Source organism: Aedes albopictus, chromosome 3, assembly GCF_035046485.1.
Source record: "Aedes albopictus strain Foshan chromosome 3, AalbF5, whole genome shotgun sequence".
In the NCBI taxonomy this organism is placed as follows: domain Eukaryota; kingdom Metazoa; phylum Arthropoda; class Insecta; order Diptera; family Culicidae; genus Aedes; species Aedes albopictus.
In genome coordinates this window covers 285624173-285636394 of record NC_085138.1, presented here as the reverse complement: position 1 = coordinate 285636394, position 12222 = coordinate 285624173, and positions in this window count along the sequence as shown.

The following is a 12222-nucleotide window of genomic DNA, read 5'->3' as shown; positions in this document are numbered from 1 at the left end:
AATTTGCTGTCGAATAAAAAAAATAGTCGCTGAATGGTCCAAAACGACATCCGTTTGCTGCGATCAGATAGCTGAGAAGCAGTTTGTTGTTGTTTCGGTCGTGTTACTCATTTGATGTCAGTTGATATCAATATTAAAAATTAAATTATTTCTCCATTTATGATTTATAGTCTCTGCCTATAAATATGTCTGCCTTAAAAAGTAAATCAACTTAAAGTGACTTCCTTGCCTACGTACGTCGCCGATAAAAAAAAAAACAACAAATAAATCCAGCCTACTATTCAATAGCCATTTATTTACACAAACAAAATCATCAAAATATCAATAACTTTGTTAATTATGTCCTCAATGATTGGACATGGTTCAACAATCATTTTGCCATTTGGGACTTTAAGTGATATTACATTAAATTTTCTTTGCAAAAGAGCACGTGAAACAAAAACTGCATAACAAATATACAGTTCAATTATATGATAAAGCATTCACGAGTGAGTGGAGCGGATCTCTTTCTTATAGATATACACTTGGAATTCAAGTATCGTTATGCGCCTACCTATGCACTGCACATGTCCATTTAACAAACGATCGTTAATTGGGGGTTATACGAATGGGTGAATGGGTGAGAAGTGTTTGTAGTGGACCATAATTGTCTCGTTTGGTATATGTTTATCACAACAAGTTGATTATAAAAACTTAACAGATACATAGTTTTAACTAAATCACATAGCTACACCACCCGTCACAAGTATAGCTGAGTCCCCTGTAATACTCTGCCGCTCACTCGCCAACTGTAATTTCTTGTGTATTTCAATCAATTTAAATGACTAGGGGTAGTAGGGGCAATATGACCATACGGGGCAATATGAGCCACCCTGAATTTGGCCATATTATCAAGTTTTGTTCTGTTCAAAGCCTTAGGATCTTTTATAGAGTGCTTCAATCATGTCTCACTGTAAAAATCGTACCGAAATTCGATTCTGAAATGCAAATATTAATGAAAATGTAATTTTTTGCTACGAACGCAAAAATGTTATAAGATTTAATACTCCAAAATAAGCTTTTAACAGATAACTCCCTACTACCCAGGTAAATATTCCATTACAGTTTATACTCCTACTATTACTGAGCAGTTTGTGAACAAGTCTGCATTTTTTTCGAAACTGAAATTACAATAAAACATGAATTTTCCGAAACTAGTCTCTACGGGGCAATATGGTCATACTTGCTCGGACCAACATGATCGGTTTTATTTTGTAACCTAACCTCAAAATTTTGCTGTCAAAACATGAACATTATCTGCAGAACCATGGTTCATCACTGCACACCATGGTGTGAGGTTACAAGCGGCGATCGGAACGAAAAAATAGGTCACATAGCAGCCTGAACGCCGCCAAGACACAGGCGCCACTACAGATTACATCCCAATCTCAAACGTTGAATGAAACCGGATATTTGCGGTCTTCGCTTGGAACGATATCCTCTCTGGCAACGGCCAAGGAAGGTTGTTTTAGGAACCGTCCATAAATGACGTAGCATTGGAGGGGGAGGGAAGAGTTCTTGATATTGTTACGAGCCATGCATTAGGTATGTGAAAACAAATTACAGATGGGGAGGGACTATAGAAAATTGGCCAAAAATGGTACGTAATTTGTAAGTGCTCCCTTACTGTGTCTCCCTTCGTCCGTTCATCCTCAGAATGTGAGGAATGGAACCAATGCCATCGATGCCATTCTTGGATTCTAGCCTGTGATGAAAAACATATGCCTACGTTGAACCAAATGTTGCGTTTGTAAAATGCGATGAAATCTGCTTATGTTTCTTTATTATTTTGAAACGAAAACAATCAAACTTTTATAAAATACACTAAATTGTTGTTAAATTATCATATTGTTCTATTTCTCATTTGTTACGAAACATTGTCCAAAAAAAAACAAGAGTTTTAAATGGTGGCTCATATTGCCCCGCCTGGTGGCTCATATTGCCCCGTATAGCTGGGAAACACATAAAAATCAATGGTTTTCAAAAGTATATCCCAACAATTAACAAAAAGTTTTTTTCATAATTTATCAACGCAATATGAAGAGAAACACTCCTAATCATGGTTCAATTACATTAAAATAATTATTTATTGAGATTTTCTGTGCATTTCAGAACGATTTCCTTAGGTGGCCCATATTGCCCCGATCACCCCTATTGGCAGAGAGTTGGCTTGAGTTACACGTTTTGATGGAATTTAAGAGAGCAGTTGTGAGTTCCAAAAGTGCCACATGTGACCTGAATGCTAAATTCATGATTTGTTGCGGTACTCCAACGCCGATTGTCCAGTGTAATAAGCGAAGGAAGATACCAGCCATATATGTGTTCGAATTGCCAACCATAAGTCAAACTAAACGTACAAAGTTGTTGGTTTGTTTGTCCGGCAGATGCATGGGAACGTCAAACGTATTCGTAGCTCTGCAGGTAGGGATCTTCCATCAATGATTTCAATCTCAAAATTCAATCATGCCTTCTCTTACTTGATGATGATCTTACTCCACCTTACCTCAATGATGTTCTTTTCTATAGTGAAGTAGCAAACATCTCACTTTTTTTTTAATTAAATCACGCTACCTACGCCCATGTGATTGCTGGCAAGTAAGACTTTAACTCTATTTTAAAACGACTTTAAACTGAAAATTTCTAATATCCACGTTTTCTAGGTAGCATCTTCGCTTCCGATTTTGGATTTTTATCTGAAGAATTGCAATCTTGGCTGAAGCAATTCTATTAGAATGAAATTACAATTATGTTGAATTACGTTTTGGTAATGAGTCCAAATGGACTGTTTTGAAACCTCGATCTTTCTACAAGCGAAACCCAAACTATTTTGCGGTGGAGTTGCTATCATCATTTACAGGCGCATAGAGCACCAAACTTTTCCCCCGTTTGAAATCAAAGTTTCTGTAGGAACACACTTTGGTAAATATTGCGGCCTATACTAGCGATTTCTATGCGCACTGACTGGCCAACAGATGGATTTTCTTTGGGACATTTTCGTGAGTCTAAAAACCTGTGGGAATTCGGCTGATGGTTCTTGGCGAGAATCGCCCAGCACCACAGCAACCCAACACACTGCAGTGCGTCCGGCGTGGTCGAACGCTGACCGAAGAAAGAGGAAGAGTCGTGGCCTGCTATGATCTCGCCAGCAGCTGTCAAGCGATAGGACAAGCGTTACCCCAGGTGGGAAATGTGCGTGCGTTATCCATTGTCTATTGACATGTTGAGGGGCAAGACTCTAAACACACTAAGAAATACTCATTGTCAGACACATACCACACATTCCCCTTCTTCCCTCAACAAAAACAAGAAGAAAAAAAATGCTCTTACCGAGGGATTTAACAAGTACAGAATATTATTGCTTTCTCATTGAGAGTTTTCACAACTTCGCTGATTTACATGACGTATTCTTCCAGCAAAGGCATACGTGGTACAGGACATTTTTAAATTCCACACTAACACAGTAATAAATCTGTCAACATTAACTTACATCACATTCATTGCGAATGAAATGCTCTATTTCCATGATAATAATCCGCTTACACAAGTAACGAGTAGCACAGCTCTCAAATACGCAACCAACCAAATATGAATCAACCAGGGCTATAAATCATCCAACTTTTTGCTTAGTTGAAAAATGAAAAAAAGGCAATTGCACACTGTTATAGTTAACAAACATGACTAAGCCACTAGGCCGTTATATGGAATAGAATCGATTATTCGTTTCTTACTAATAGCTGAACGTTCCGTTCAGTTCAAATTCAATTTGGAAAACCATTACTTTGGTTCTTTTTCTCTCGTACACCGATACTGCAAGCTTATTCCCGAAAAATAAAAAAAAATGTTTTCAGCTTGACCACTCGGTCTTGCAAATTGAGCACTGACATCCTTAATGTGGGCCAAATTTTAAGGAATGTCTACCAATTATTCATATTTTTCCTGAACACCAATTAGTTTGATGGTCTTCCTTATTTTTTATTATTCCAAAATGAAGTCAACACAAAAAACGGCCTTCGGAGTACGATAAAAACACATAACGATCTTCAAGGCGTGACTTCCGGTTCTTCAAAATACGATTTTCTCTGAGACGCGTCCCTCATTCTCACTCTAATACTCTTACCGAAAGGCTCGCGGTTCGCAACTCGACCGAATCCAGGAAAAGTTTAATTTTCACGCGTTTAGAAAAATCAGACCACCCGGTCGATCCTCGGGATGAGTCCTTCTTTTTGATGTCGAATAACAATTCAATTCAACGGTCTTCAAGACACATCTTTCGATTCCTCAAATATCCTCACATGGCCTTCAAGGCGCATCTTTTTGCTCCGCAAATTATACACATTGCAATACGATGGTCTTCGCGGCACGTCCCTCCTTTTCATTCTTGACGGCCTTCGAGGCGCGTCCTTTTCCTTTCCGACGGCCTTCGAGGCGCGTCCCTTTTTCCATTCTCGACGGCCTTCGAGGCGCGTCCCTTTTTCCATTCTCGACGGCCTTCGGGGCGCGTCCCTCTTTTCCTTCTCGACGGCCTTCGAGGCGCGTCCCTCTTTTCCTTCTCGACGGCCTTCGAGGCGCGTCCCTTTTTCCATTCTCGACGGCCTTCGAGGCGCGTCCCTCTTTTCCTTCTCGACAGCCTTCGAGGCGCGTCCCTTTTTCCATTCTCGACGGCCTTCGAGGCGCGTCCCTCTTTTCCTTCTCGACGGCCTTCGAGGCGCGTTCCTTTTTCCATTCTCGACGGCCTTCGAGGCGCGTCCCTTTTTCCATTTTCGACGGCCTTCCAGGCGCGTCTTTCGATTAGAAGAATCGAACTTCACCAATACGACGTTCTTCGAGACACGTCTCCTGTTTTTGCATTTAGGTAAAACCAGGCCATCCAGACGGTCCTCGGGATGCATATTTTACATATTCTTACCAAACCATTGAACGAGAAAAAAAAACTCATAACTTTCGCACTTTTCACACTTTTCACTTTGCACACCACACTGCACTCTCCAAGATTTTCACTTACCTGGCTGAGCGATTCTCACCTGTTTGAATTTTTTGCCAAAATCGCAATAAAGCCTGGCAGGAACGCCAATGTGGAAATTCGGCTGATGGTTCTTCGCGAGAATCGCCCAGCACAGCGACCCAACACACTGCAGTGCGTCCGGCGTGGTCGAACGCTGACCGAAGAAAGAGGAAGAGTCGTGGCCTGATATGATCTCGCCAGCAGCTGTCAAGCGATAGGACAAGCGTTACCCCAGGTGGGAAATGTGCGTGCGTTATCCATTGTCAATTGACATGTTGAGGGGCAAGACTCTAAACACACTAAGAAATACTCATTGTCAGACACATACCACACAAAACCTAATATGAAAATTTACTAGAATGACTTTCTGAGGCTGGATTTAGCTGTTAGCCCTTTGATGAAATTATCCCACAGCTCCCTAACAGCGTTACCAGATCTACGGAAATTTCCGTAGATTTACGGAATTGCGCTTATTTTACGGAACTACGGATCCGTAGAATAAATCTACAGAAAACCAGGTTTTTATACGGAAACCTACGGGAAATCTACGGATTTTCAACCTGAATCTACGGAATAAAAATTCTGAAATTCTCCCCCCCGCTCATCAATTTTCATCTGCGGAAGCACTTGTGAAAAAATCTGACATCACTGCTCCCTAATCAATGAGGTTCTGCTTTGTATCTTTAGTTTTCGATCAAGAGTTTAAAGTTCATAGCGTGTGCTATCTTTTGCATTCTTTCGGATTCAGTAAGCTCAAAATTATTTCATGTTTAAAATTTGTATTTATTAGCGATCATACTTTTATTTTCTTCTCTTCCTGTGTTGCTGTGTGAACAAGCGTTGTGAATAATTGTCGATAATAGGATAAATCTTGAAGTAAAATGTGTTTAATTTCCGCTTGCTCGCCTCATTTTGTGTGCTGCCAGCTTCTTCCTCTCCTTACCTATCTATCGCCAAACAAAGAGTTTTCGAAACGTGATATTGCCTCTGCGAAATGTTCCATTCCAATGGAACGCTAGGTTCCGTCTTCAGAGGAATATTCGCAAGGCAATTTTGTGGCAACCATATTTGAACAGTATTACTTTCTAACTAGAAAAGATCCAACCAAATGTAGTTACTTCTGTCTCTGGTAAAATTATTGCCATTCTGGACAAACGCGTAAGCTTTTGTACAGCATAGGTAAAAAAGTATAAACTTGTTTAGGTACGGGTACAAAAAATCTTTATAATAAAATAACATTTCTATACCTATCAAACGAGGTAAAATCTAGCAAAAATGTAAGCACGCTTTGGCTCTAAAGATACTAAAAACGTTGAAAAAAGGCGATGATAATAAATTAGTCAAACGCAATTTGTTATAGGGTAGAAGCTTCAGTTTCGGCCAGCCCGGAGTTTTGGCCATAGGGCGGTATTCAGCCTGTAACGATCTAAACTGGCATAAATTTATGTTTTACTAGTAGATTCTTATATAAGCAGCTGTAAAAATCAGCTCCCATACATCTATTTTGGCCAGGGTGCTTCTAATTTGGCCACTCCCATAAGAAATACACGTGATTGGCCAAAATAGAAACCAAAGCTGAGAATATGGCCAAAACTGCGGCAAGGCTTCTATTATGGCCAGTGCTATTTTAAATACACAAATCAAGTATTAGCTTGATTTCTGCATTTTTCTAATAAAGTATAGATCGAAACCTTTCAGTTAACACATTGGTAGTAGGGTATTGTACCATTTGGGCAGGTGTATCTATTTTGGGCACTTGCCGCTATAACTAAGCCAATTTCAAACCGATTGATTTGAGATTTTGTAGAGAGTTAGATACTGTACGTGCCCGACTCTATACAAAAATTCAAATCAATCCGTTTGAAATTGACTTAGTTATAGCGGCAAGTGCCCACAATAGGTACACCTGCCCAAATGGTACAATACCCTATTCATTGGATTATTGGTTATTTTTATAAAAATGATTTCCCTTAGACTGGCCAAAACCGGTACCCGCACCCTATTGAAAGCAGAAATTTTCAGAAAATATATGCTTGTGAGTAGTATTTGCGTTTCACTCATGAGATGACATAGATGACCACACAATTCGTAGTTGTTACTGATTGCTGGAATAATCGGGTTTTTTTTAAGCTTTGAATGTAGGGTCTGGGACCATTTGGGCAGGAGCACTTATTTTGGGCACTTGCTGTTATAACTCAGTCAATTTTGAACCGATTGACTTGATTTTCGAGACACGACCAGATTCACACAGTATATAGCCATGTTCAAAAATTCAAGTCAATTGGTTTGAAATTGACTGAGTTATAGCAGCAAGTGCCCAAAATAGGTGCCCCTGCCCAAATGGTCCCAGACTCTATTAATTTTAATTCATTCGCCTCCAAAAATAAACGATATTGCACAATTAGAGAACACCAAATTTTAGTGCCGGCTACATTTTCATAGTCAACGAGGAAGAGACTGTGTCAAATCTGTGAATCCCCACATGTTTGTTAGGAAGGACTTTCTGTTAGAAAGGTAGGGTACATTGTCGCTCTCGGAGCCATCATTGGTTGGTGATGTGATCTGGAACTCAATGCCAGGGAAGCTCTCGCTACACAAAATAGATGTTCATGATTGTAAAGTTGTATATTTTTGGCTACAACTGAGAGATTTTGCATATTTCCAAGCAGTAGACTTATCTAGATTTATCTGCAAGACATGTGGAATGGAAAAGTATTGAAACTAGGGAAGTGGAACCATCTCGGCAGGGGTCCTATTTTGAGCACTTTTCTGCTATATCTCAGCCAATTCTGAACCTATTGACACAATTTTTGGAACGCGATGAGATACGTATAGTATCTAGCCGTGTACAAAATTTCAAGTCAATTGGTTTGGAATTGACTGAGTTATAGCAAAGAGTGCCCAAAATACCGGCCGCTGCCCAAGTGGTTCGCTACCCTATCATCACTTTACAATTTGGGCAGAAATGGGGTGTTAAGAACTTATGTTGTGTTGAGGTAAGAAATTGGAGAATACAAACCTGGCTGCCACAAAGGCCGACTTGAATCTCTACTCACGTTGTCAAAAGCACTAATCTGGAAAATTTGTATGTCAATACGCCTGAATTGGATTATCTATCACGGTTGGGGAATGGTCCTTCTCCGGGAATCCTTCGATAGTCGAGCAGTGGGAAAGCGGTTCCAAACCCCAACACGAATCCTTCCAAAGGGGAGGGCGTAGCTTGGTAGTACCATGACAATGGACAATCAATTTCCTCAACTTGGTTCTTCGCCTCAACGACACTCACGGTTCTATGCAAATTACTTTTATTTTACGAATTACATACAATTTACATTTATTTACCTGAATGAATACATATATATTGGTCCTATTCCATCTAACCCTGACCGTTGGCTAGTGGATATTAAAGATCTAATCCTATGCTCATGAACCTAAGGCCTGTCGATCATCGTAAAACATCTCCCAATAATTGGGAGCCTGTGAAGGGCTCCTTTTCTAGCATTTATGTGTATCTCTCTTACAGTGGTTCAGGCACGGGTTCAGGGTTGTAGTAAGTGGGTCATGTTACATCCGAACAATCCCTTTTGACAAGTGAGCAAAGCCAGGATAAACAAATATCATATTTGAAATATGTAGTGGTTTGACGCTTCGTTCGTCAAATTGGGAACTCTGTAATATGTATGCAAAATAAAAATTGGATTATTTGACGTTTCTCCTTAGGAGATTCATCTTCACATACAACTTCGAAAAATAGCAAAACCGTTTAAAAATAGAATTACTAATTCTAAATATATTTGCTTCAAATATATGTTGGGAGTAGATGAATATTATACGGATGCTCGTTCATCGAAATACGACTATATTTGAACACTAGATGTCAACAACAAAACGACATAGCTTTTTCTCAATTTTGCTACCTTTGAAACATTAATATTTATGGTCAGAAATAATATCAGAAAAACTTCTACAACTTATTTCAAACAAAACTAAGCTAAAATATATGAAGTTATTTTTTGGTTTTCGTTATTTATTGGTTTTCGAATACAGGCAGTTTTTGTGAAAAATGTCTGGTGGAGTGTTAAGGGGTACAATTTCTCATATATTTTTTTGATGTGTATAATGAAATTTTTGGAATGCACTCTTTTTCTTTCCTGAGTAATTTTGTGAAAAATTACTATGGAAGCCTATATTATATGGTATTTTTTCACAAAATTGGCCATAGCTCAGGAACGAAAAAAAGTGCATTCCAAAAATATTTTTTTGAAAATTTTCCACGAGTTCGGGCATAGTTTTCCGGCTTTGCTTTACGAATTTTCTCAACTGTGGAAACATTTGTGGAAAACTTTGTCCAGTTCATATTTTTTTCAAAATTTCTGAGAAAATTTGCTTTCATTAAAAAAAAAACCTTTGTTTCTACGATGCTTCGTTTTTGAGTTATGGTTTTTCAAAGTAAGTAGTATCAGGGTGAAACAAAAAAATCCGGGAAAATAGGCGACCCTGATTTATTCCCATTTTATTTTTTGTTCATATATCTATGAGCCAAGCCTGTGGAAAAAGTTTCATGAATATCTGAGACCCTTCGGCCCAAACCCGTACGGTAATAAAAAAAATCCCCATTAATGACTTAAGGTACCCCGGGGCAAGTGAGAATCGGGGGCAAGTGAGACCTATAGCTAGTATTTTTTTATTATTTATTTTTAAAACTAACTTTCTTCATGGAAAACATAGGTATCACACCTACAGATACTTTGAATGCAAAAAATGTTATTGTTTCAACCATGAAGAGACCATATACGTTATTGTTGTGCAAATGTAATTTTCAATTCACTAGGTAAGATTGACGTGCTCTACTACATTCGTCGTTCAAAAATTTGTTATTCTACAAATTCTTTTTTGGTTTCAGGATAGTATTTGGAGTTCATGCAAATGATTTCAAGCGAAAAAGCTGTATTTTATTTTTATTTATTACCTTTAGTTTACTGTTCTCTCTTGCCCCAGTGCATTTCGCTATCTGGGGCAAGTGGGACCTATGAGAATAAACATAGCCAATTTTATGGGTTCATCTCGCCTTGTCCAATCTAAGATGAAATTAGCACGAAAGTCAATTAAAATTGACGCGTTAAGTAATCTACTGTTGAATTATACTTTATTACCTCTATTTAGATAATGAAATTCTTGTTAAAAATGACAAAACCTTGGGTAAAACAAAAAAATCAAAAGCATGTATTTTTTATGTTTTATTTTCTAAATATCTTCCATTTTTTCACTTAACGCTGCATAATGCAGTCTTCTGAGCATTCGGGAACCGTCCATAAAAAATTAAAATAGGGAAATGGTCTTTTCAAAAGTCATGATTAAAAAAAACATTATTTAATGATCGTAAGATTATGTAATGGAGAAGATATTACTGAAAATCTCGAAACCACTATTGGTGAGAATCATTGACTATATAATATAGAGACCAAGTTTCGAAATCTTTTGTCTTTCCACTTTACGGCGCTTTTTGTATAAAAAAATCAATTTATTTTGCATGAGCTGCTAGAGTTGATTCAATTTCCCCCAGCGATTTGTTATGTGTTACGTAATTTATGCATGATACCATAAACCTCTTCTTATTTTAATCTCTAAACATAGTCATTCATATAAGAGATTTATGATTTATGTTACCTCATTTGTTGCGACTTATATTAAGCCCTTTGAACAAAAACTCTGAATAGGTCCCACTTGCCCCGTGAAACGCAGTAAATGAAGATCTGCTACACTTTTCATTATATACATAATATATGGAATGTAAAAATTTTGAGACAGTTTTAATGCACGTTAATAAGTACAAATATACCAACAACGTCTTTTGGGTCCATTGGAATTATTAAAGAATTTGTGTTCTGAAACTTTTGGCATGACAAAACCAAATTAGCATTTTTTTAGGTCCCACTTGCCCCGGGGTACCTTATGCAAAATATTTCATTTTACCAAATCAAATTTGATAGATTTAAACATTTTATGTCAGTATGTAAACTTGTATGCAACTTTTGGAGGGTGACTTGTATGGGAAATTTCGTACCTGACATAAACCGTTTATCGTACCTAATATAAACAATTTTATCATTTGATTGGTTAAAAAATATATTTCCATGCCTAATAGATTACAGTCAAAAAAGCTCAAAATCGCAAATTTTTCCCTTTAAATTGAGGTAAAGCTCGAAATTGTGACGTGCTGGAGAAAATCTGAGCCCGGATTCGGATTCAGCGGCCCAAAATCTATCAGAGACACATAAGTTTGCTCTTGAGACAGACTAAAAGTTAATTTTTGTTACGCTGTGTAATTGTTGCACACTCCATGCTTTTCTTGTAAGCTGTGCAGTAATTTGTGAGCTCTTAAACCGTGCAACAATTCCCGATGTACCCTAGGTTATGAGATATGTTTAAATATCGTTGTCAATTCATCGTAATGATGTACTTGTACTCAACCGCCAACATTTTTTTTTTGTATATCAATGCAGTATAAAAAATTTAATAAATCCTAATAAATAACTTGGAGCATATTTGTTCCATCAAAATGCTAATGGATTTTTTCTAGGTCGCTAGGTATAATATTGTCATCTTAATTCATTTCATCTTATACACTAGTTGACTTGTACCCACGTCGCTTATTTCTACTACCTATGGAATATAAACACTTTCTCGTTTGCTGAGTCCAGCATTCATTTGGCTTTCGTTCTTGTTCAGGAACAGAAGTGTCTACGTGTTATTACGCCTGCATTGGGAATAGAAGATATGGTTGCCATACGATTGCTTTGCGAATATTCTTCTGAAGATGGAACTTAGCGTTCCATCGGATGGGAATATTTCGCAGAGGCAATATCACGTTTCGAAAACTCTTTGTTTGACGTTTTCGCATAGGGGAAGAAGCAAGGAAGAAGAGACTAGACTGTATTGTACAGTGAGTGATTGAACTTATTAACTATTAATTAATGATTGTTAATAATACACATATAAAATTATTTGAAATAATTATTTGAAATTTATTTATATCCGAAAGAAAGTACCCATTTTGATGTACTACAATGGCTTAGTATTATACACAGTTTACTTTTATTTTCTTTTCATTACTTTCACAGTAATATATAATAGAGTGGGTCATCCGTTATATGGAAAAACGGAAAATTTAATGGCCCCCC